We start from the raw sequence: 23344 nt of genomic DNA, 5'->3' as shown, positions 1-23344 counted from the left end.
AACAGGAAAACACATTATGAAACATGCAGTTTCTTATTTTTCTTGATTAAGGAGATGTATTATAAAATGGTACTTCCTGAGGAGAGGATAATATAACAAAATCTATAGTAATGAAGGCGAGGATTTGGAGAGTGCTGTGCCTGGAAAACACACAGCCCTCAAATCAACCTCATCTTCTGCTACCCCACTTCCAGGAACACAGGAGAGTGGCTCAGAAAGAGAAAAAATATACACCCCAAGGTGTTTTGTTTTGTTTTGTTTCTTTACACAAAGAACAAATCTGAGAAATTACCTGTTCTGTTGAGTAGCTAATTGTCTGTCCTGCTGCTAAGGCATTAAGTGCTTATTATGCAGCATTATTACTACTATGCAACATTATTATTATTATTATGCAACATTATTATTATTATGCACCATGTGTCAGCACATCTCCTCAGGAAGACAGCAGTCTGAGACCACCCTCCTTCTTCCGTTCCAGACTGACCACCCAAAGATCACCTGTAAGGACATCACCATTTAAAGTCACAAAACAAAACTGTCTCTGCTGTGCCTATCAGAGCCCACTGGGGAGGCCTGGAACCTCAGAATACATCAATGCAGTCTAAAATGAAAAACCCGTGCCCAGAGTTTTTGCCTGAGGACTGCCCTCTAATGGCACAAGAGGTATATACGGTCTAAGTTACTCCTTTAGGGTATCACAGCAGTTAGGCTCACACAACTAGGTTGCTACTTGGGCCACCCATAGCCCCCGTCATAGCGCATGCTTTAGTCCCTTCTGGTTCACTCCTGTTCCAGCTTCCTACTAGCACACAGCCTGGGAGGCGGCCTGGCTTCAGCCTGGACCAGCCCTGGCTGTTCTGTGCTTCTGGGAATAAAGCAGCAGATATTTCTCTCTCTGTCTCTCTTTCTGTCAAATAAAAGAAAGGAAAAATTTTTAAAAACTATTTAATGCTCTATGTGCTGACTGCTTTGGCCAAGTCTGTGCCAAGTGTACAATGATAAAAAACAACTTCTCCTCCTCCCTTAAAAAGTGCTCCATCTAATAAGGAAAAGAGAAAAGTGCAGTTAATGGCAAGGAGTGGTATATTCATACAATGAACGCTTGACTGCAATTAATTGAATAAATTGTGGCTATACACAACAACATGAACAAACCTCAGGAACATATTAAAAGAACAAGTAAGTGGCAGAAGATTAACACAGTGTGATCCCATTTATATGGGCTCTAAAATATGCAAAACTGAACAAGCTTTTGTCTAGAGATACAAACATAAGTGATAGAAACCATAAAGGAAAGTTAAGAACGATAAACAGAAATTTCGCAAGTCATTTCTCTATACACAGCCAAAAGCTCTCTGCACGACTTTTATTCCTGCTCAACAATCCACCATGACCACCCACTGAAGCCCTCACTACCTCTCAAGAAATAGCAATTTTCTTTTTATTAAATAAAATGATAATACGGGGGTATTTCAAAAAGTTTGAAAAACAGAACTGAAAGGGAAGTTTGTTTTGCTGCAAAAGTTTTTGAAATCCTTGCGTAAGTTTTTCATAATACATGTTTTTAAAAACTTTCTGAAGATCCCACCTATGTATAATCTCAAGAGTTTAAAAACTAAACAAGTTAAACAAACTCCATTTTGCATAAGGTTTTTGAAGTTCTCTGTATAAGGGTGTTTGATTCATGATCTTTATACCTTCCAAATACTTCCCAAATCTTCTATAAATAACTTAAAAATCAGTGATAAAGCAACATGATCAAGAAATTTGCATTCACAAGACTCTGCCACTCTCCTTCCAGAGGTAGCACTGCCTTTCAAAGGAGGAAGCTTTTTTCTTTTTTAAATTAATTTATTTACTTTTAGAGGAAGAGACACATGGATAGACAAAGAGAGACAGCTCCCATCTCTTGCTTTACTCCCCAGATGCCCACAGTTCCAGCCAAAGTCAGAAACCCAGAACACAGTGCAGGTCTCCCATGAGGGTGGCAGCAACACAATTGCTTGAGCCATCACCTGCTGCCCCCCAAGGCGACATTATAGGAAGCTGGAGAGTGGACCGGAGCCAGTGCTGGGCCCCAGGCACTCTGCTAAGGCACTCGGGCAGCTCAAGCAGTGTGTTAGCTGCACCAAAACTCACTGCTACAGCGGCACGTTCGGATGTGTTGATCTTTCAGTGTGGTCTATCCTGTGCCCTCCAATCCTCCCCTCTTCTGCCTGGCCATGAGCTGCTCAAACCACTGATCACTCCTTGGACTCCCTGTAGCCCCCTCTGTAGCAGAAAAAGATTTCTAGGAAGGTCAGCACTTTGCATGCACAGCAAAGCATAAGCAGCCAGAGGAACAGGCAGGCCAAGCGACACTACTGGTTAGCACGCATCATGGGACTTGGAAGGGATGTGTCACTAACAGAACATGAATCAGTGTGCCTTGATGTCCCTGTGTCTCCAATGTTTTTCTAAAACATCCTATGTGTCCAGCTGTTTTGTGCCAATTCGACAGGCATGTGTCGTCCTGAGAGTCAACCAGACATTATTCTGGATGCTTCCATGAGGGTGTCCTGGGACTGACACTGAAATCACTACCTGAACAAAACACTGCCCTTCCCAAGCCACGGGGGGTCTGCTGACGTCCTCTGGGCCGGCACTGCACATCAGCTCTTCCTCGAGTCTTTCACCTGCCAGCCCATACTGCATATTTGGACTTGGCCATGAATTCCTTAACATGAGTCTCTTTGGTTTTGTCACCATGGCACAGTGGGTAAAGCCACCACTTGCAATGCTGGCAACCCATATCAGAGTACGGTTCAAGTCCCAGTTGCTCTGCTTCTGATTCAGCTTTCTGCTAATGTACCTGGGAAAGTAGTAGATAATGGCCCAGATACTTGAGCCCTTGCCAGAGATGTGGATGGAGATTCTGTCTCCTGGCTTCCACATGGCCGAGCCCCGGCCATTGGAGCCATTTGGGGGAATGAACCAGCTCATGGGAGATTCTCTCTGTCTCTGTCTCTTTCTCTCCACTCCCCCATCCCATTTCTCTTTTACATAAACATTTTAAAAATTTTTAAAAATATATAATATTTTATATATACACTCATACACACACATACAGACATCCTGTGCTTCTGGTTCCCTGAAGAACCCTACAGTGCCAGCTATCTAGCAATAAAACATATTTTAGGGGGCTAGGAGGGTGTACAATTCAAACAAAGAAGTAACATTTCTAAGGAAAAAATAACCAAATAAATATATGGCAAGCTTCCAGAAAACAAGTATTAGAGATGGTTAAAAGCAAAAGTGTAAAGATGGACAAGCACTAAAAGGCTTCTATCCTTTCTCAAATTTCATCGGCACACAGGAACATTTCTAAAATATCACTATCAAGCTCCTCTCGTACTCCTTTCCAATCCCAGTGACTCCCTGTTGAATCCAACAGATTTCTATTTCAGCTAGAAGACCCCTTCCTAGCCCCAGCTGGCCACGTGCACAGCCATCCTCATGCCTGCCCATGCTGTTGCCCATCTGGGACCTTCTCTTCTCCCACCCGCTTATCTACAGTCTTTCCAAACTCAGTTCAAGTCTGCTTCTTAATCGATACTTTCTCACCAGCCTCAACCCCAGTCAACTGTCCCTGACCCCCCACAGTCATTACTGGTAGACGCACTTCGTTATTCTCTGTCCTCAGTCACCTGTCTCCCTACCAGGACAGTCAGGACGTCGCCCACCAGTTTATTTGGAGAGGACCTAGTGTGCTATTCACAGAGGAGCTGAAGGAATGCACACTGAAATGCACACCCGGATCACTGCCTGAGTTGACAGTCATCAACTCGGGCTCCTCCTCCACCTAGATACTTAGTCTGGAGCTTTCCCTCTCTGCTTTCTGTTTGTTAAACCTGAGCTGGCTTAATTGCTAATTAGCAACAGGCTACCCCAAACTTGGTACCTTGGAATCAGTATTCATTGGTTTATTCTCACAAATCCTGTGGGTCAGAAATTCAGGAATGGCTCATCGCACAAGTTCCAGTACAGGGTATGTCATGTCATTTAAAATCAGTTGTTTTGGTTTTGTTGTTGAAAAGCAGAAAGAAAGAGAGGTCCAGTCTGCTTGTTCCCTCCCCAAATGCCTGCAACAGCCACGGCTGGCACAGGACAAAGCCAGGATCTGGAACCTCAATACCTATCTCCCACTTGGTAACAGGGGCCCAAGTACTTGTACCATTCCCATTATGTCCCAAGGGACACATTAGCAGAAAGGTGCAATCAAGAACAGAGCTGGGACTCAAACTTAGGCACTCAGATACAGGAAGCAGATGTCCCAAAGGGGGGTCTTGACCATTTTACCAAACACCCAACCCTAAACTCCATTTGGAACGGGGCTGAACTCTGCTACCTCCAATGGAGCCTTCAGCTAAGTCTCAAATAGGTACAGCGACTAAGATGGGTCACTCACGGAGCTTGCAGCCGACCTGGGCTACTGCTGTGAGCTGAATTAGAGCTGCTGACAATGTCATGTCCACGCGGCCTGACGTCCCTTCAGCTTCCTACAGAGCAGCTCCGAGCTCTGACTGCAAGGATTCCTATGACCAAGAGGGAAGCTGCATCGCCATGCATATCTCAGCTCCAGCATTCACAGTAGCACTTTTCTCACATCCCATAGCAATCATTTTTCAAAGCACTAGATGATAGACATGTGGATAGATAGATGATAGAGTGGGATGGCCGGCGCCGCGGCTCACTAGGCTAATCCTCCGCCTAGCGGCGCCGGCACACCGGGTTCTAGTCCCGGTCGGGGCGCCGGATTCTGTCCCGGTTGCCCCTCTTCCAGGCCAGCCCTCTGCTGTGGCCAGGGAGTGCAGTGGAGGATGGCCCAGGTGCTTGGGTCCTGCACCCCATGGGAGACCAGGAAAAGCACCTGGCTCCTGGCTCCTGCCATCGGATCAGCGCGGTGCGCCGGCCGCAGCGCGCCGGCCGCGGCGGCCATTGGAGGGTGAACCAACGGCAAAGGAAGACCTTTCTCTCTGTCTCTCTCTCTCACTGTCCACTCTGCCTGTCAAAAAATAAAAAAAAATAAAAAAAAAATAAATAAAAATAAAAAAGATGATAGAGTGGGTCACTCGTTTATATTTGAAATTCAATAATTGTGGCTACTAATTAACATGTTCACAATAATTAATTATTTAGCACACATCTTAAAGTCTTACATGAACTGCTAGAAGTATTTAAAACATAATAACAAAATAAAAGACTTATTCCAAGCACCATAAGTTGAGTTTAGAGTGAGTTAATATCTAACTTCCAGTTCAATCCTGGTAGCAATTTAAAAGAGTTTTAAAAAACACCAAAAGTATCAGTTTCCAATACCTGCCTTACATTGCATTCACTTGGGAGACATTTACCTTTAGGTAGTGTTCATTCCCAGACAGTTGGGAAATGAACAATGTAAAGAATGGCTTAAGAGTAGAAAGAAAGAGTAGAAAGTTCACAAAATAAACTACCAGAAAACTGCATGAAAGTTCTGTTTAACAAAGTACAATTCAAAGTAGCCCTCGGTTGCTGATTAGATTAAATGAAGAATAGTTGCTTTGTCCAAAATAATATTGACTGAAGAAATCACCTGGGTATGTTGATAAACAGAAGGAGGAAGTAGGGTCACGTGAGAATCCTGCAGAAATTAAGCCTTGCATCTCAAAATAACATATAAGATCTTTAAGACTTAGATTTTACTTTCCTACAACCTACAACTTCATTACCGAAACTGGACCATCCTGCCTTCTACAGCGATCTGCATTTGTTGCTAACAGCAGTAGAGGTCTAAGGTTCATCACACTGTCAGTTATCTGCTTCAAGATGGCAGGTGTATGGTTCTCCCCATGCATGCCTTCTTTCTTCTTGAGGCTCATAAAATAGTTTCACAAAGCCTTTGCAGCAAGTTTTACCAAAGCATGGCTGTTTCTTGAAATATTTGCTATAATCCTATGTCTAGAAATCTCAATTCCAATAAAATTCGCAATTCATGCACAAAAGGAGTACCTTACCCTTTTTTGTTGGTGGTGTTGAAGGTAAACAGAATCTCTAATTGCCATTTTTGTAAACCAAGTTCACCATTTCAAGGCAAAGTGTGAGAGGTTTTTTTCCCAACAGACAGGATTATTGTCCACAATACATAAGTCACTTTTTAAGCACAAAAGACAAATGATTCCCAATAAACTTAAATTTGTCTTCCCAGGAGATTTATGAGAGTGTTAATTGGCCAAGACCTAAGGTGAGACTCCCAGAAATCTTAGATCAAAACTTAGCTTAAAGAAACCGGCCTGCTCAGTGAAAGTAAAGGGTGCTTGGTGCTGGAATCCGGACACCCTTCCTGCCTGAATTCATATTCCAAGGGTTCTATCACTTACACAGCCTGGTAACTGTGGCCAAGCTTGGGCTTCTGTTTCCCCTCCAGTAATGGGAATAATAATATTGACATGAATAACAGCATATACAGAATACCGCTGTAGCATGGACGGAGCCCTAGTACTGTATTTGAGGTGGCTTTGTGTTGGTAGCTGTGACAAGCACAGACATTGCATCAAACATGATGCTGAGTGTTAAAAACACAAATATGCATGGAACACAGGCACAGCTTTCCAGGGCTCGAAAGCCTACCAGGAGACACAGGATGAATATAAATTCTGAAAACAATTTAAATATATTCATCACAATTCTATAGAAATACAAAAGCAAAGTCATTTATTCTGCTAACAAGAAAGGGTGTAATTAAATGGAGTCTTAAAGAGTTGAAGTTCAAAGCAAATTAAAGACCAATCCCATCTAAAATTTTTTAAATAATAAATGCTAATGAGGATGTGGAAAATATACCCTAATGCACTGTTTGTGGGAATGTAAACTGGTATAACCATTATGGAAGTCAGTATGGAGATTCCTCAGAAAACTGAAAATAGATCTACTATATGACCCAGTTATACCATTCCTGGAAATATATGCAAAGGAAACAGAAGCAGCATATTAAAGAGTTACCTGCACTGCCATGTTTACAGCAACTCAATTCACAACAGGTAAGATATGGAACCAACCCAACCCAGATGTCCATCAACTGATGACTGGATAAAGAAACTGTGGTGCATATATATATATATATACATATATATACACACAATATAATATATATCATATATATTAATATAACATTTATACATATATTAATATATGTATATAATATATTACTCATATATGAATACTTATAAGTATACATATATATTATTATACTATACCAATAATAATTATAAGTAATACTTATAAGTATACTTACATATATTATATATAAGACATATTATATATATATATTACTCAGCTATAAAAAATAATGAAATCCTGACGGATGCAACTGAATATCATTCCACTACGTAAAACAAGCTAGACCTCCTCCCACAAAAATTCACTCTCTTACTTGTGGTCATTAATACATACAGATACACTATTACAGTTTTAATGATCTGTGATTATTTTAAAATTTAATATGCGTGAAACAGACATCTTTTCATTTTATTATTACTTCTACCCCTTGCCTACATATAAAGAAAGGATTTTGCTAAAAATATTTTAGGAGCTGGCATTGTGGTATAGCAGGTTGAGCTACTACCTGTGACATCAATGTTACATAAGGGCACTGGTTCAAGTCCTGGCTACTATACTCCTGATCCAGCTCCACTCTAAACTGGCTAGGTAAAGCAGCAGAGGGTGGCCTGAGTGTTGGAGTCCCTGTCACCCACAGGGAGATCCAGAAGACGCTCCTGTCTCTCGGCTTCAGTCTGGCCCATCCCTGGCCATTGCAGTCATTTGCAGAGTGAACCAGAGGATTGAAGACACCTCTCTCTCACTGTGTGTGTGTGTGTGTGTGTGTGTCCCTCTCTGTCTCTAACTTTCAAATATAAAGTCTTTTTTATAAAATGGTATTTTAAAAGTCTATGCTAGTACTTGGCCTTTGCAGAACACAAGTTACATAAAGCCACTGAGCCTAACCTTGCAGAGCAAGAACCCCATTCACAATAACACCTCTGGCAGGTGTTCTTGCAGCCTTTGACTGACATTTCCAAACGTACACCATTTACTGCCTTAGAAGTCAGTACATCCCATTTTTAATAGCTGTTAGAAAATCTTTATATAGAGTCAAAGATTCATCCTTTCCATAACTTCTCATGGTTTCTTAACTTTGCCCTCTGGTCTCTCAAAATACAAATACCTGAAATCTAAACTCCTGAAAATCATGACACCTTTTAATAAAAATCTGGATCATGTGATGCATTAAATGAAAGTAAAGGGAACAATTTCTCAGGTCTTATCAAGTCAATCTGCCAATGATCCTACACTTGATCTTAGCCAAAAGGCCAAGAAGTGATAATCTGCCAAAGATCAAAACTAACTTTGGAACATAATTTTTGCCACTGGTACATACTGGTGATTAATGTGAAATATGGAACTGAAAATAGTTTCTCAATCAGAGTTATGATTCCTAGTGAATGCCTCCATTTACCAAGTTAAAAAATGAAAAGCATGCTTCCCTACAAGACTGCAGAATGAGATTAATATTCATGAGTTATTACCAGTAAATATCAATTTTTTTAAATATTTATTTATTTATTTGAAAGTCAGACATACACAGAGAGAGGAGAGGCAGAGAGAGAGAGTGAGGGAGAGAGGTCTTCCATCTGATGGCTCACTCTCCAATTGGCCACAACGGCCGGAGCTGTATCGATCCAAAGCCAGGAGCTTCTTCTGGGTCTTCCATAGGGGTGCAGGGGCCCCAGGATTTGGGCCATCTTCTGCTGCTTTCCCAGCAGAGCTGGATCAGAAGTGGAGCAGCGGGTCTTGAATCAGCACCCATACGAGATGCTGGTGCTTCAGGCCAGGGCATTAACCTGCTGTGTCACAGCACCAGCCCCAATAAATATTAATTTTGTCCCTCTCCTGTGGCCCTCACTCCTGTGAAATCCTAGCACTCTTTCAGATAGGCTCCCTGAAAATAATACTTTCTGGTACTTAAATTGCCCTTTGAATCAAGCTAAGCATATTTTATAGCAAAAATTATATTTATGGTAAAATAAAACCCAAGACAGATTTGAAGCAATTTAGATGCCCTGGAGCAAAATAGATCAAGTAATTGATTTCCTATACTGACTTGTTGCCAATTTGAGCAGATCAAAACCAAAAGCTGGAGGCAGGCATTTAGTCTCCTGGTTACGACTCTGATGCTAGAACACTGTACCCTCCCAGGAAGAACCTGGGTTCAAATCTCAGCTCTTTCTGTCTGCTAATGCAGACTGAAAGATGGCAGTGATGGCTCACGTGCTTGGGTCCATGGCATCCTTGTGGCAAAATTAATTAATAAGGCTGGAGTTGTGGCACAATAGCTTAAGCTGCCTCCTGCATCGCCAGCATCCCATATGGGTGCTGGTTCAAATCCCGGCTTCTCCACTTCATACCCAGCTGCCTGCTACTGCGACTGAGAAAGCAGTGGAAAATGACACAAATGCATGCGTTCCTGCAACCACATGGGAGACCCAAAAAAAGCTGTGGGCTCCTGGCTTCAGCCTGGCCCAGCTCTGGCTGTTGCAACTATTTGGGGAGTGAGCCAGAACATGGAAGATCTCTCCCTCTCTCTCTAACTCCACCTTTCAAATAAATAATCTTTTAAAAATTAATTAAATAAAACCTGAAGAACTGTATCTCTACCATAGAAATCAAATGAATAGCACTTCACTGACATATGTACTATAACTATGAATATGAGGCTTTCTAAGAATGAAACTATGAATGAAACTATGACTTCCTTATGAAGACAAGTGGGTGGGTGTTTAAAGTCCCATGCAGTTGAAATATCAGTATTACTTACACATTGTGTTTCCTCAGGCCAGGGAATATGTCATTATTTTTTCTTATTTATTTATTTAAAAGGCAGATTTAGACAGTGAGAGAGACAGAGACAGAGAGAAAAGTCCTCCTTCCGTTGGTTCACTTCCCAAATAACCATTACGGCCAGCGCTGCGCCGATCTGAAGCCAGGAGCCAGGTGCTTCTCCTGGTCTCCCATGTGGATGCAGGGGCCCAAGCACTTGGGCCATCCTCCACTGCCCTCCCAGGCCACAGTAGAGAGCTGGACTGGAAGAGGAGCAACCAGGACTAGAACCTGGTGCCCATACAGGATGCAGGCGTTGCAGGTGGAGGATTAACCAAGTGAGCCATGGCGCCGGCCCCACATGTCACTCTTTAAGGAACATTAACATCTGTGGGTGAATTACACTCCTTCTAACCCATCCATCTCAGGACAGAGCTTGTTTCTACTGCTCATCTTACAGTGCTTGGATGGACACCTGTAAGTTAGATAGAGCTTGCAGGATTTTTGAAAGGCTAATGATTAAAATATATAGGAAGAAAAAATGAGGCTTATTTATGGACCACATTACATAGAAATATAAGAAATGCTTAAGCCTTTATCATCTCAAATGAAACATAAATCTATTTTTAAAATATCTATTTTAAAATCAACTAAATGTAAAAAATGAAAATTGTGAAGACAAAGTATATACTATATAGCTTTGTAATAATGTCCACTTAGAATTTCTATTTTTTTAAAATCAAAGCAGAACTATGGAATGACCTATTCAAGTTCTACTTACATTAACAGTTTAATTCCTTCTGCTTTAGGTAAATCTATTTTTATATACCATACTACAGGAGAGGGGACCCTTAAAATGCCATGTTGAGAAAGTGGATCTGCAGTTACAGTAGCCTACACCTTTCTGTATTATATTCATTCTAGGGAAGGAAGTTCAAGATCAGTACAGTCTGAAAGACAAGTAAGGAATACAGCTTCCATGGCCAGCACTCTGGAGTAGCAGGTGAAGCCATTGCCTGTGACACCAGCATCCCATACGGGCTCAAGTTCAAGTCCTGGTTTCTCCACTTCTGATCCAGTTCTCTGCTAATTGCCTAGAAAAACAGGAGAGGATGGCCCAAGTATTCGGGCCCCTGCTAAGATCCTGGCTCCTACATTCATCCTGGAGAAGCCTGGGCCATTGCAGCCACCTGGGGGAGTGAACCAGTGGATTAAAGATATCTCTGTCTCTCTTTTCTCTGTGTAATTCTAGCTCTCAAATAAATAAATCTTAAAAAAAAAAAAAAGGAATCGAGATTCTGCACTGGAATGTCAACTGGGTTCCCTTTGGGTCCAGTGCAGGCTTGGGAGACAAGGATCACCACAAGCTCCTCCCTTCACACCTGAATAAATACTTGTTGCATGGATGATGGCCTCGGAATGATCAGCAGAAAGCAGGGACAGCACAGGATGGAGACGGCAACCTTTTCAAGGTCAGGGACATCTCCTGGTGTTTTTCCCAACAACATGGTGTGTCAGGGTCTGTGCTCTGAACCCAGCCTAAGTCATCTGTACTGTCAGATGTGCCATGTGGTCTACAGTCCACTCTCATACTGCCCCCAATTCATACTCTGTGATCTCAACTCTGTACTGAACAAAACTGAAACAGTGTGGACCCACGCAGACAAACACACACACACACGCACACACTGTGGGGGAGGGACAATGGAAAGACAGACAGTAAATGTCAAAATTTGGTCAAGCCTCAGAGGTACTATGTGTCCTTTTTTGTCAAACATTATTAAGTGAATGTACATTTTGTTTCCTTTGTGAACAGAGAAGATTATTATTTTTAAGTTTTGTCTGAATTTAGAAATGTTTTTCTTCCTGCCCACACAGTCAAGCCTTTGTATCTTTTTCCAACAAACACAGAATAAAATGTAAAGCAGACAGAATGCAACTAAATTTTCTATTTGCTCTTTCTATATAACCATAATCATTTGACATCTAAAATTATACAGCAGGAGTTACATGTATTCCTTAGTGTGGACTGTAGGGATAGCAGCAGGTACAGGGATAGGGAAGTCATTTCTTATAGGAAAATTTGTTTTTGGGGATTTTTCAACTTTGCCTGCTTCACTAAGAATTGATTCAGTTCATCTCTACAGCTCCCTCTGGCAGTAAAAGTCTATGCTTCTAAGTTCACTTCTGTGCTCAATCTCAGTTACCAATTTCATTTGATCTTTTGCATATATTTGAATATTTACACTTGCTTATCTGTCCTTGATTCAACTTTTCATAAACTTTCCCCAAACTCTAATAGAACTGAGTTAGTTCAACTTCAAATTTCTGTTAAATGTCAACCAGTACAACTGTTTAGTGTCATGGAGTTACATTAACTTCTCTCCACACTGGAATTTTGCCTTTCAACATTTCTCCATTTCTCTAGATCAGTCCCCTAGAAATCGCAGTGTGTGATGGTGTGAGCGTCATACACCTGCCTGCCGTAGCTTCTCATGACAAATGTATGAGAGGAGCACTTTACTGCACTGGGGCAAATGCAGAGAAGCACTAGACGGGAAGAGGTCCACGCTACAGAGTGCATTCCTTATGAACAGGACTGTTTTCATCCGTGTCCCATTTATTTAGAATTCACAAAAGGAAAGAAATAAGTGCCTCATGGTTTTCTCTTCTTTTCAGGATCAAGAGAGCATTCCCTAGGCTAAAAATTATGGAGTAGCAGAGCACTATAAAAATAGGCAAGGTGTGCTAGGCTCACTCTTCCCCGGGGTGTGCTCCTCATCTCTCTCTCTCATAGAAAAGAAGGAATCACACAGTACCACCCTAAATACTCCCTAATTTTAAGAATATTCTTGTCTTTCAAATGCAATCTCATAAAAACAAACAAATCATTTAACATTTTTTTTTTCCACCAGTACTTGTTCTTAATGACAAGATAGGGAAAAGACTGACAAATTCTTCTGAAGTTAACCTAATGGCCTAAGCTCGCCTGAGATCCCTTTTGATGAGCACAGTGTCAGAGCATGGTTTCAATTTTAAAAAATGAATGAGTGAATTGATGGATGGATGAAAAAATTATCAAATCACAATCTTCAGATAGAGCTTTAGGTAAACCACACAAACAGCGTTAAAGCTAGAATCAAAGATTTGACTCCAAATGCCTTTTATTCCACGCTCTTCTGTTCCGATCTGCCTTTTATATCTTTCACTTTATCTCAGTTCTTGAGTAGGTACAAAATAGATAAACACATGTTTGCTTTGGAACTCGGAACATGATAGAAAACACACGCTGAGCTATCTCGCTGGACATTTCTGTTAATTGAATAATATCTGTTGAGTTCTGTCCTGTGCTTGCCACAGTGCAGCCACAGGGAGAGGCGTCCTGTAAGAGCGAACCTTGAAACTGAGACCTGAATGATGGGGGAAGAAGGCAAAGCAGAGTGGAAAGTATGCAAAATGACCTGCAGCATAAAAAAAAAAAAAAAGCCATGCATTTAAGAAGCTGGAAGACGGTGAGAGGCACTCAACCATCAGGAGCCAAAGACAACAGGGGCTGAGTGTGAGGGAAGTCTGGGTTGCCTTGCGGCATGTGAGGAGCTGGAACACTGCCTGAGAAAACAAAATCCAAGCAAGCATTTGAGGAACAAAGTGTCAGATAGTCTGATTTCAGAGTTCTTACTCTACCAAACACATTACAGCTCAATGTTTTGCAGGCTTCCCAGGGCTGGGACCATGGTGAAAGGAATGAGAGATAGTGAAGTACCTACAGCTGTGGGCTGAAAATTCAAGGGATTGTTGAAACCTCAGTCATTAAGATTAATAATATTTTAAAAATACAAATCTGGGATAAAATATCAAAAATTTTGCTGTATCACATACCAGTATATTGTACACTATACCATTTATACCTAATAAATTAAACTGAGGGATTAACTATTAACTGTTAACTTATTAATTTATTTTAATATTTATCTTATTCCCTCTGAAGAATTATAATTTTATTGGTTTTAGAAGCTATATCCTTATGAGGGCATCTTAAAAAATTTCATGGAAAACCAGAATTATGAAAAAATTATGCATAAATTTAGTTTTTTAATCAAAATAGCTTTCTTTTAATTCTATTTTTCACAAATTTTTATATACCTTAAGGATATTTTTCTGTTTTCTTCTTTTTTTATTTATTATTATTTTTTTTTTTGACAGGCAGAGTGGACAGTGAGAGAGAGAGACAGCGAGAAAGGTCTTCCTTTGCCGTTGGTTCACCCTCCAATGGCCACTGCAGCTGGCGCGCTACAGCCGGCACACCGCGCTGATCCGATGGCAGGAGCCAGGTACTTCTCCTGGTTTCCCATGGGGTGCAGGGCCCAAGCACTTGGGCCATCCTCCACTGCACTCCCTGGCCACAGCAGAGAGCTGGCCTGGAAGAGGGGCAACCGGGACAGAATCTGGCGCCCCGACTGGGACTAGAACCCGGTGTGCCAGCGCCACAAGGCGGAGGATTAGCCTAGTGAGCCACGGCGCTGGCCTCTGTTTTCTTCTAATACTTTATTTCATTACTTGTTCAAATTTTCATATGCATGTAAACACTATGTAATAGATGTCACTGACTGGGTTTACTTTATGAAAAGATAATGATGAGCTTAAAATGCTTTTGTCTTTTTTATTATTTTATTTATTCTAAGATAAAACAGCTTATCCATTTTAATGTGTTATAAGTTACAGCCCTAATCATGAAATCTTCCACATTTTATAAACTCTAATAAGTCAATATATAAAGAAATATGTCTCAATAGAAAAATGAAACAATAGATAGCAATAAGCAAATCACAGGAGAAATATAAATGACAATTAAAGGTAAATATGTGAATATGTGAATCAAGTCTGAATTGATGAATTGCATCATAAATATTTTTGAGGCCGGCATTATGGCACAGCAGGTTAAGGTGCTCTGTGAGCACTGGTTGGCGCCCTGTCTCTTCTACTTTCAACCCAGCTCCCTGACAATGTGCCTGAGAAAGAAACAGGTGATGGCCCAAATTCTTAGGTCCCTGCCACCCATGATGTCAGGGAGTAGGAAGAGTTGGGGAACCTGGATGGAATTTACGGCTCCTGGCTTCAGAGTGGCCCAGCAATGGCTGTTGCAGCCATTTGGGGAAGGAAGCAGAAGGTAGAAGGTCTGTCTGTCTCTCTCTCTCTCTCTCTTTCTCTCTCTCTCTCTTTCTCTCCCCACCCCTATCTTTCCCTCCTCTCTGTAACTCTGCCTTTGAAATAACTAAATAAATACCTTAAAAGCAGGTAATTTTAAAACAGTGCTTTGTTTTCCTACAGAAATAAAAAGACTTATGGAAGTATGATACCCAAGGCTGATCAGGATAAAATAAAAATGAATTGGATAACTAATACACTTGAATGTAATGATAATTTCTTTGCTGAAAACAACTGGCAATAAGAATAAAGTATATATACCTCTGCTCCAATTATTTTGTACCAAGAAAATTATTCTAAGGAAATAATACAGAGTGTACATGATGAAGTTTATTACAACACTGCAAAACCAAACCAACCCATTCACTGCACATCAGTAGGGAATACGTTAAATGTGTTACACAGTGTCTGTGAATACAGTCCAGGCATCTCCTTCAGCCTGCACCAGCACACCCTCCAGGTCCAGCATTCTCGGCCACGTATCGTGAAACCAAAGATTTTACTGCACATCTCTCTGCCACGCTTCCACCTCACTGCCTGAAACTCCTGCTCCACACCACCCTAGGAGACTGTGCTGTCTCCCCAGGTCCTCAGAGAAGGGCTGCTGAGGACAGGCCACGCTTCCCTTTGCTGCTCCAGCTCTCTGCTCTTTGAAAGAACACCACCCTGCACACAACACCTAGCAGGGTGAGAGACAGCAGGCTGCAGAATAACAAAAGAAGATGTAGAGCTCTGAGAGGTGTAACATTTCCCGGAGCTGTCCTGGGAGCAACCTGAAATCAAATGCTCAGACAAGGTTTCCCAGGGCCATGCCACTTCCTGTCTGGTTTTCTGAGAACACACACATACGTACACGCTTTCAGAAAGACACAAGGTTTGTCCTCTAGACAATCCCCCGCAAACAGAAAGCAGTCCTAAGTAGCAGGTGAATTTGGAAGAACCAGGCAAGACAAACAGGGCTGTCGCATCCTCTTACTTAAGGCCTAGTTACTACTCATCTTGAGAATGTGGGAAGCCAGAATTTGTTCCTCTAAAATATGACCCTGGCATAATGATTATTTTGCTCTGATGATGTTGAGAAACTGAAAATACAGGAGAAGCGGTGGAAGTGGAGTAGAAGTTGCCCTTTTCTCAGGTAAGTTTACATCCCAAAGGAGTTGTCCATGTGAAGAGTGTCTCCTTTTCTGTACCAGGAAGGGAAGGGCTCTAAACCAATGCTGATGCCCACCAAGGAACAAGGCACCAAGTCAGATCTCCGTCCACTGCGCTGTCCTGGATACTTCTCCATTCGTGGTCCCCTCTACACTCTTCTTCCTTTGTTTCAGTGGGTATTGGTACTTAAATCTGAATTCAAACCCACCTCTTTGAGATGGATTCATTTTTTCCCTGGGTATCTACCACATGTGATGAGATACACACAGCACCACACTTACACTAGTCTGTCTCTTCTCTATCTTTTGTTACAGGATCCTTCCCAACTAACAGCCATGAGGAAGAGAAAATTATTATGATGATAATTGCTATCACTTCTTCCCATTCAACAACATCTATGGATCTAATTAGTCATATAAAATGATGAGAATCTTAAATGTGTAGACTCATAGCAGATTGTCCTTGATGCATACCCACGTAGGAGACCAGAATGAAGCTCCTCACTCCTGGCTTACTTAAGTCCGACTCTACCCTGGCCATTGCAGCCATTCGGGAAGCAAACCACTGGATGGAAGATCCCCCTTTCTCTCTCCCTTCCTCTCTTTCTCTGTAAGTCTTTCTTTCAAATAAATAAACAAACTTCAAAAATTATATAAATACATACATAATGAACATGAAGAAGATATTACAACTAACACCACTGACACGAAAAATAACATCATAAACTACTATGAACAATCAGTTACCAGCACATTAGTGGTGGCTTTGGGAGCCAGGCACCTTGCAATTAGAAAGCCCCAAAGTAATGGAACAATTCTTAGATACAAATAATATACCAAGAGTAAATCAAAAAGATATACAACGTCTAAACAGACCCATCAACGGATGGAAGATTCTCTTTCTCTCTCTCTCTCTCTCTCTCTAACTCTGCCTTTCAAATAAATAAATAAATCTTTAACAAAAAAAAAATCAAGCTGGCGACATCACAATATCTGCCACCAAACATACTACAAAGCTATAGCAGCTAAAACAACATGGTATGACATAAGAACTGACAGATCATCTGCATGTTCTGGTTGAATGATGATTCAACAATAAAACTGTTTTCTTTCTCTACTACCTTTGTGGAGAAGGATAAGAATGTGAAAGGGGAAGTGTCTCACACTATTTTGTATGCCATTTTATTTGGACTTAGATCATCCCCTGCTGCTTACTCCTCTTGAACCTGCAGGACTCCAGAGACCACCACAGCAATCCAGAGCCGAGTTCACATCTCTTCAAAGACGACTCCCGTAGCTGACAAAGACCTGGCTGAAAGCTTGAGGCTACCTCTAAGCACTAGGAGAAGCTCCTGAAGACAGGGATTTCACTCTTTCACTTTTGTATTAATTTAAAGTCCTTTCCCCTGTAAGTGAATTGTCAAGCAAGATATCACTGACTAATATGTTCTAAATTTTAAAACGACAGTAAATGATTAGAGTGTACCTCTTTTATATGTTAAATATAAATGCATACGATGCATTCCTGATCATACACACTCATGCTGTGATTCATATATAAACTTGGTTTTCATTTCCATATGATTACAGGTCATAATTGAGCGGGTAAAATCAGTAAACACCCCCTTCAGAAGTTTTTCAGAACAATGATTTCAGCTTGAGTCTGCTGCACCTAACCACAGCTGGGTTTACCTACTGACACCACTAAGCCGTGAGGAAAAAGGCAGGTAGGAATAGCTGGCGCTAGGTCTCATTAAGCAATCTGAATGAGGCTTCGATAACAAAAAATGACTCAAGTGAGAAGAATCGCAAGGTAGGCATTTTGGTTCACTGGTTATGACGCTGCTTGGGACGCCTGATCCCCATATCAGAGGCTCTGGGTTTATGTCTTGGCTGCACTTCCAATTCTACCTTTCTGCTAACGCACACCCTTGGAGGCAGCAGGCAGAGGCTCAAAGATCCGTGTCCCATCCACTCAAAGATCCGTGTCCCATCCACTCAAGTGCAGACCTGGATGGAGTCCCAGCTATAGCTGGGCCTGGCCCAGCCTTGGATGTTGTAGGCATTTGGGATGTGAAACAGCAGATGAAAGAAATTTCTCTCTCTCCCTCTCTCCCTCTCTCCCTCTCCCTCCCTCTTCACCCCCTCTTCTTCTCCCTCGTCCCACCTCTCCTTCCAAATAAATATTTTTTTAAAAAGACATATATAAAGAAAAAAAAAATCTCATTCCAGGAGTTCTTAGGAACATAAGGAAGAATTCAGGAAACCAGTCACTCAATTGCAATGAGGAAAACAGTGTCTCTGAGTGATAACCACCAGAATGCTGTAATTTTCTGCTTAACGTATAGATTGGCTCCAGAATCCAGAACAGGAAGGAGTCTATGTAGAAGAGGTGAAAGTTTTCAGAGCAGGGAAGTGTTAAAGCTGAAAAAGCAGGAAATATGGTAGAACAGTGGACTAAGAGAGACAAAGGCAGAAGTCTGGAAAACAAATCCAGCACGTTGAACAAGGAAATGGGTAAAAGGATTTTTTTGCCACAGATTTTAATTATGGAAATCAGATGAATCATGCTGCTGCCCTCAGGAGTTTCTTGTCCCTTAAAATTATTTTGCAGTCAACCATGCTTGAAATTGCAGAATTCTTTGTAACTTCCTTATCTTGTGTAGGCCAATAATTGCCAAAACCTTAATGAAGGGAAACTATTACCAGGCATAGAACAGGCCTCTACTCTAACCAAGATTATTAAAGTTCTGTGGTTCCTCATCTCTCATCTTCAGTCCCACACAACACTGTCCAATCAGGACAGATATGTTTTCAGCAAATTTCAGGTATAAAATACATTAAAATTAAATATAATCACCATGGTTTATATCAGATTTAGAGAACTTGTTCATGTTATAATTGTAAGACTGTACCCTGTTAATAATATCTCTTTCTTCTCAACCCCAGCCCTGGCATTCACCATTTAGCCCCTGTTGCTACATATATTATGTAGCAACATACTCATATATTCTACATATGAGTGAGACCATATTACATTTGTCATTCCATGTCTGACTTAATTAATGTAACATCTTTCACAAACATCCATGGGTCACAAATAGCAGGATGATGTAAAAAGAGCTTTACTGGCCATAAACTGAGGCAACTTGTGGTTCTAAAGAGTTTGGAAATAAAGAGAAATAGATTATGAACACAAATAGCAAAAACCCAGTTGTATTCCCTTGAGACACATGGTTTAGTGATTCAAAATGTATGTAGGATAAAGAGAGTGTTAACCAAAGGTTATTAACACCTATGAAAGAACCACAGGGCAGCCTCTTTAAAATCTTTGTTGATATATTTTGCTCCTGGTTTCCTGAGAGATGATGCATTTCTTCAAATCAATGGGGAGGTGACAAGTGTCCAGAGTCAGCCCTAAGCTGTAAATCTAGCCCCAAATGTGTTTCCTCATCGTTTTCCTTTGCTAGCATTGATTCTTGAAGAGCCCATGGTATGAAGGTACCACAATAATACCAGTTTGACTAACCTCCTGATTTCTTTCATTTTATCTCAGGACATGGTTACAAAGTATGCTGGACCAGCACAATGGTGAATCTTCAGAACCCAGAGTATGAGAACCATTCTCTGAAGATAGAAGAGGCAGAGAGACCAAAGACAAACACAGATTCCATAGAAAGTAATTTACTGGGGTGACTTATGGACAGATGCCTGGTCTCGGGCATCCCTGAGACAGTGGATCCCTGAGCTTCCGTCAGTTGAAGGGGTAACCTAGGCTAAGGGGGCCAGCTAACTTAAGCACAACAGGACTTTGTAAAGAAACATGGGCATTGCAGGCACTGGATGAGGGAAATTTAGCACAAGCTCACAGCTTATTTTAACACCTGTGTTCTACCCTATCCTAGTACTTTGGATAACCTTCTGGCTTACCTAAAGGGAAAGACACAAGATAAGTTAAAATGACTGTGGTCACAGCAAGCTGAGTCCCTAAGGATGAGTGACAAACATGGAGAAAAGGAAATAAGAACCCAGAGAATATGACAGGCATGGATGGAGATGACCCAACAGACAAAATATGAGTGGGAATAAGGGAGGGAGGAAATGTACATTTTGGCATGTGCTCCCTCGGGTTTAACCCTGATGGTAGAGCTGGAAACGTGCCAGGGGATATTCAATTCCATCAAGGTGGCATGTACCAATGCCATCTTACTTGTTAAAGTGATAGGTTTAAGTTCATAGTTGATCAAAATGATAGGATTAAGTGTCAAATGGATTACATAAATAAGACCAGTGTCTGCAAGTAATTGATAGAAATAAAAAGGAGAGAATGATCCTACATGGGAGGTGGGATACACAGCAGACTCAGAGAATGGCAAATGCCCTAAATAGCACTCTGGCCTCAGATTCAGCCCTTGGGGCATTCGGATCTGGCTAGAAAGCCCATGAGAGTTTCACAGGCATGGAAAGCTAAGACATTGTGGCAAAAAAAAAAAAAAAAAATGACCTAGATGGGGGATCTCTGTGAGATCTCAGCAGAAAGAATGGGTCATCAAAGAAGGAGGTACCTTTCTCTGAAGGGAGGAGAGAACTTCCACTTTGACTATGACCTTGTCTAAATAAGATCGGAGTTGGCGAACTCAAGAGGCTTCCATAGCCTTGGCAGCTCATGACAAGAGCCTCGGGTGATGACTGACATCATAAATAAGAATGTCAATTGTTAAATCAACAACGGGAGTCACTGTGCACTTACTCCCCATGTAGGATCTCTGTCCTTAATGTGTTGTGCTATGAGAATTAATGGTGAAACTAGTACTCAACAGTACTCTGTGCTTCGTGTGTCTGTGTGGGTGCAATCTGTTTAAATCTTGACTTAGTACATGCTAAGTTGATCTTCTGTATATAAAGATAACAGAAAATGAATGGTGATGAAGGATGGGATGGGATGGGATGGGAGAGGGAGTGGGAGATGGGATGATTGTGGGTGGGAGGGAGGTTATGGGGGAAAAAGCTGCTGTGATTCAAAAGTTGTACTTTGGAAATTTATATTAAATAAAAGCTGAAAGAAAGGGAAAAAAAGAGTAGCTGCTGATAAACCAAACTTTGTCAACAACATGAGATAATTTATATTTAATTCCACTGTTATTTATAGAAATTGAACCATAACAGAAATTTATTTGCTTTGGAAAAATATTCCATAATTTATTAATTTGAGAAAAATTTATAGCCCTTGGTTAATTATTAATAGTTTATATTTAAGTGTTGCTTCAAACTGTGCATTTCCAAAAGTTAAAATGTAATTCACTTGGTTATAACTGATGCAACCAGCTACCAAAGTTGGGTTCACTGCTTGGGGTATGAGAAAATGATTAGGAAGATGATGAACAAAATGATGATGATTATGAAAGCAGCCTTTTATATTGCATGTCTTCTGTGCCAGGCATTCTTAGAAGAGTTTTATATATATGAATTCACTTATTTTTCACAACAAATCCATAATGAGACTCTATTGTAATACTTGATGAATAAGAAAGCATTATAAAATTAGAATACCATAGAATTTTAAGCAAGTAGAATGGCTGTTGGATAACTCAATTAAGATATGTAAAACTAGGGGGCCGGCACTGTGGCATAGTAGGCTAAGCCCCTGCCAGCAGCACCAGCATCCCATATGGGTACCAGCTTGTGTCCCAGCTATTCCTCTTTCCATCCAGCTCTCTCTGGCCTGTAAAGTCAGTTGAAGATGGCCCAAAGGCTTGGGCCCCTGAACATGCTTGGGAGACCCAGAAGAAGCTACTGGCTCCTGGCTTAAGATCAGCTCATCTCTGGCTATTGCAGCCAATTGGAAAGTGAACCAGTGGATGGAAGACCTTTCTCTCTGTTTGCAATTCTACTTCTGAAATAAATAAATAAAACATTTTTTTAAAAAAAGATGTAAAACTGATTGACTTTCCCTGAGACAAGACAGCAGCATCTGACCCTAAATGATAAAGCATCCATTGAAATACTCAGAAGTATCTCCAAATGACAGCCTTATCTCACTAGAGTGGGTTGCCACTCTTGTGCAAGACTGTGGGTGACTATGATCTGTCCATGCATCCTCACTCCAAAATATGTGGTCTACAAGGCACAAACAGAATCACATATGGTCCACACATTCAGTAACACGAAGAGCCATGAATAGCATAACTCTCACATTACCTGTAAGTGAAGGAATATACCCCAAATTCAGTAGAGATGTTACTAGAACCCAAGCTGCCAAATATAACACATCTACAGGTTTTTAAGTAAGGAACGCGGGAAAAGAAATCTTAAGAAATAGTTGGAAAAGATAAGAGGGAACCATCCAACTTTGAAGATGTAGAAAAAAAAAATCCTAAGAAGGGTAAGTCCACCATTAAGTGACAATACTTGTATTAAGTAGTTTCAAAACCTAGCCAGAAGAAAGGGCTTGAAAGAGGAGGAGCAGAAATGACAGGTCATAGAAGCATCACTCCTGGAGAAAGAGATAAAAAGCAGAGTTGGAAACTTCCTATAAACATAACAGGGGTGGGGGGGCGGAAGAAATAAAAGTGGGAAAGTAAAGACCATGCAAAAACTAAGTAGAATAAAAAAAATTCCTTCCCCTCTCTCCTCCCTTCACCTCAAACAGAATAGAATCATCCATGAAAACAATTTTGCTTCTCAATTCTGGCAGAAGAGTATGCTCCTGAATTAGAAACCCTACTAGTGACTCACAAAAAGACTTAAGAAGGAAACAGAAAATGTACCCAAAACATTTCAGTTGGCAAAAAAAATTTTCCAGTAAGCCAAAGAGAAAAATTTAATTATACAATGCAGGATGATTTATACATTTTCCAACAAGCATTTAGAGATATAGAGAAACCAAGAGATGAAACGGACAAAAAATAGGAATAAATTCAAATATGAAACATATTGAAGGGGAAAAAGGCAAAATTACCTCATAATGGAAAACAAACTAAGGCATCCAAAAAAATCTGAAGGAATTTTAATAACACTACTTAAAAATATATGAAAAGAAAGAAGAGATAAATGAGATGGAACAAATAAATGAAATGAGATAATGAAAAAAAATTACT

General features: G+C 40.9%; 1 protein-coding gene and 1 pseudogene across 14 annotated transcripts in view; both read right to left on the bottom strand.

Annotated features, from left to right (window-relative positions):
* The window catches only part of LOC103348950 (uncharacterized), a 395863-nt gene that overhangs the window by 98368 nt on the left and 274151 nt on the right, over positions 1-23344 (bottom strand). The window lies entirely within an intron of this gene.
* LOC127492242 (U2 spliceosomal RNA) lies at positions 8216-8396 on the bottom strand (annotated as a pseudogene).

The sequence above is a fragment of the Oryctolagus cuniculus genome, chromosome 9 (assembly GCF_051225735.1).
Source record: "Oryctolagus cuniculus isolate XC-2025 breed Fujian yellow rabbit chromosome 9, ASM5122573v1, whole genome shotgun sequence".
Lineage (NCBI taxonomy): Eukaryota > Metazoa > Chordata > Mammalia > Lagomorpha > Leporidae > Oryctolagus > Oryctolagus cuniculus.
The sequence above is the reverse complement of the archived record's forward strand: the minus strand, read 5'-3'. Positions and strand labels throughout refer to the sequence as shown.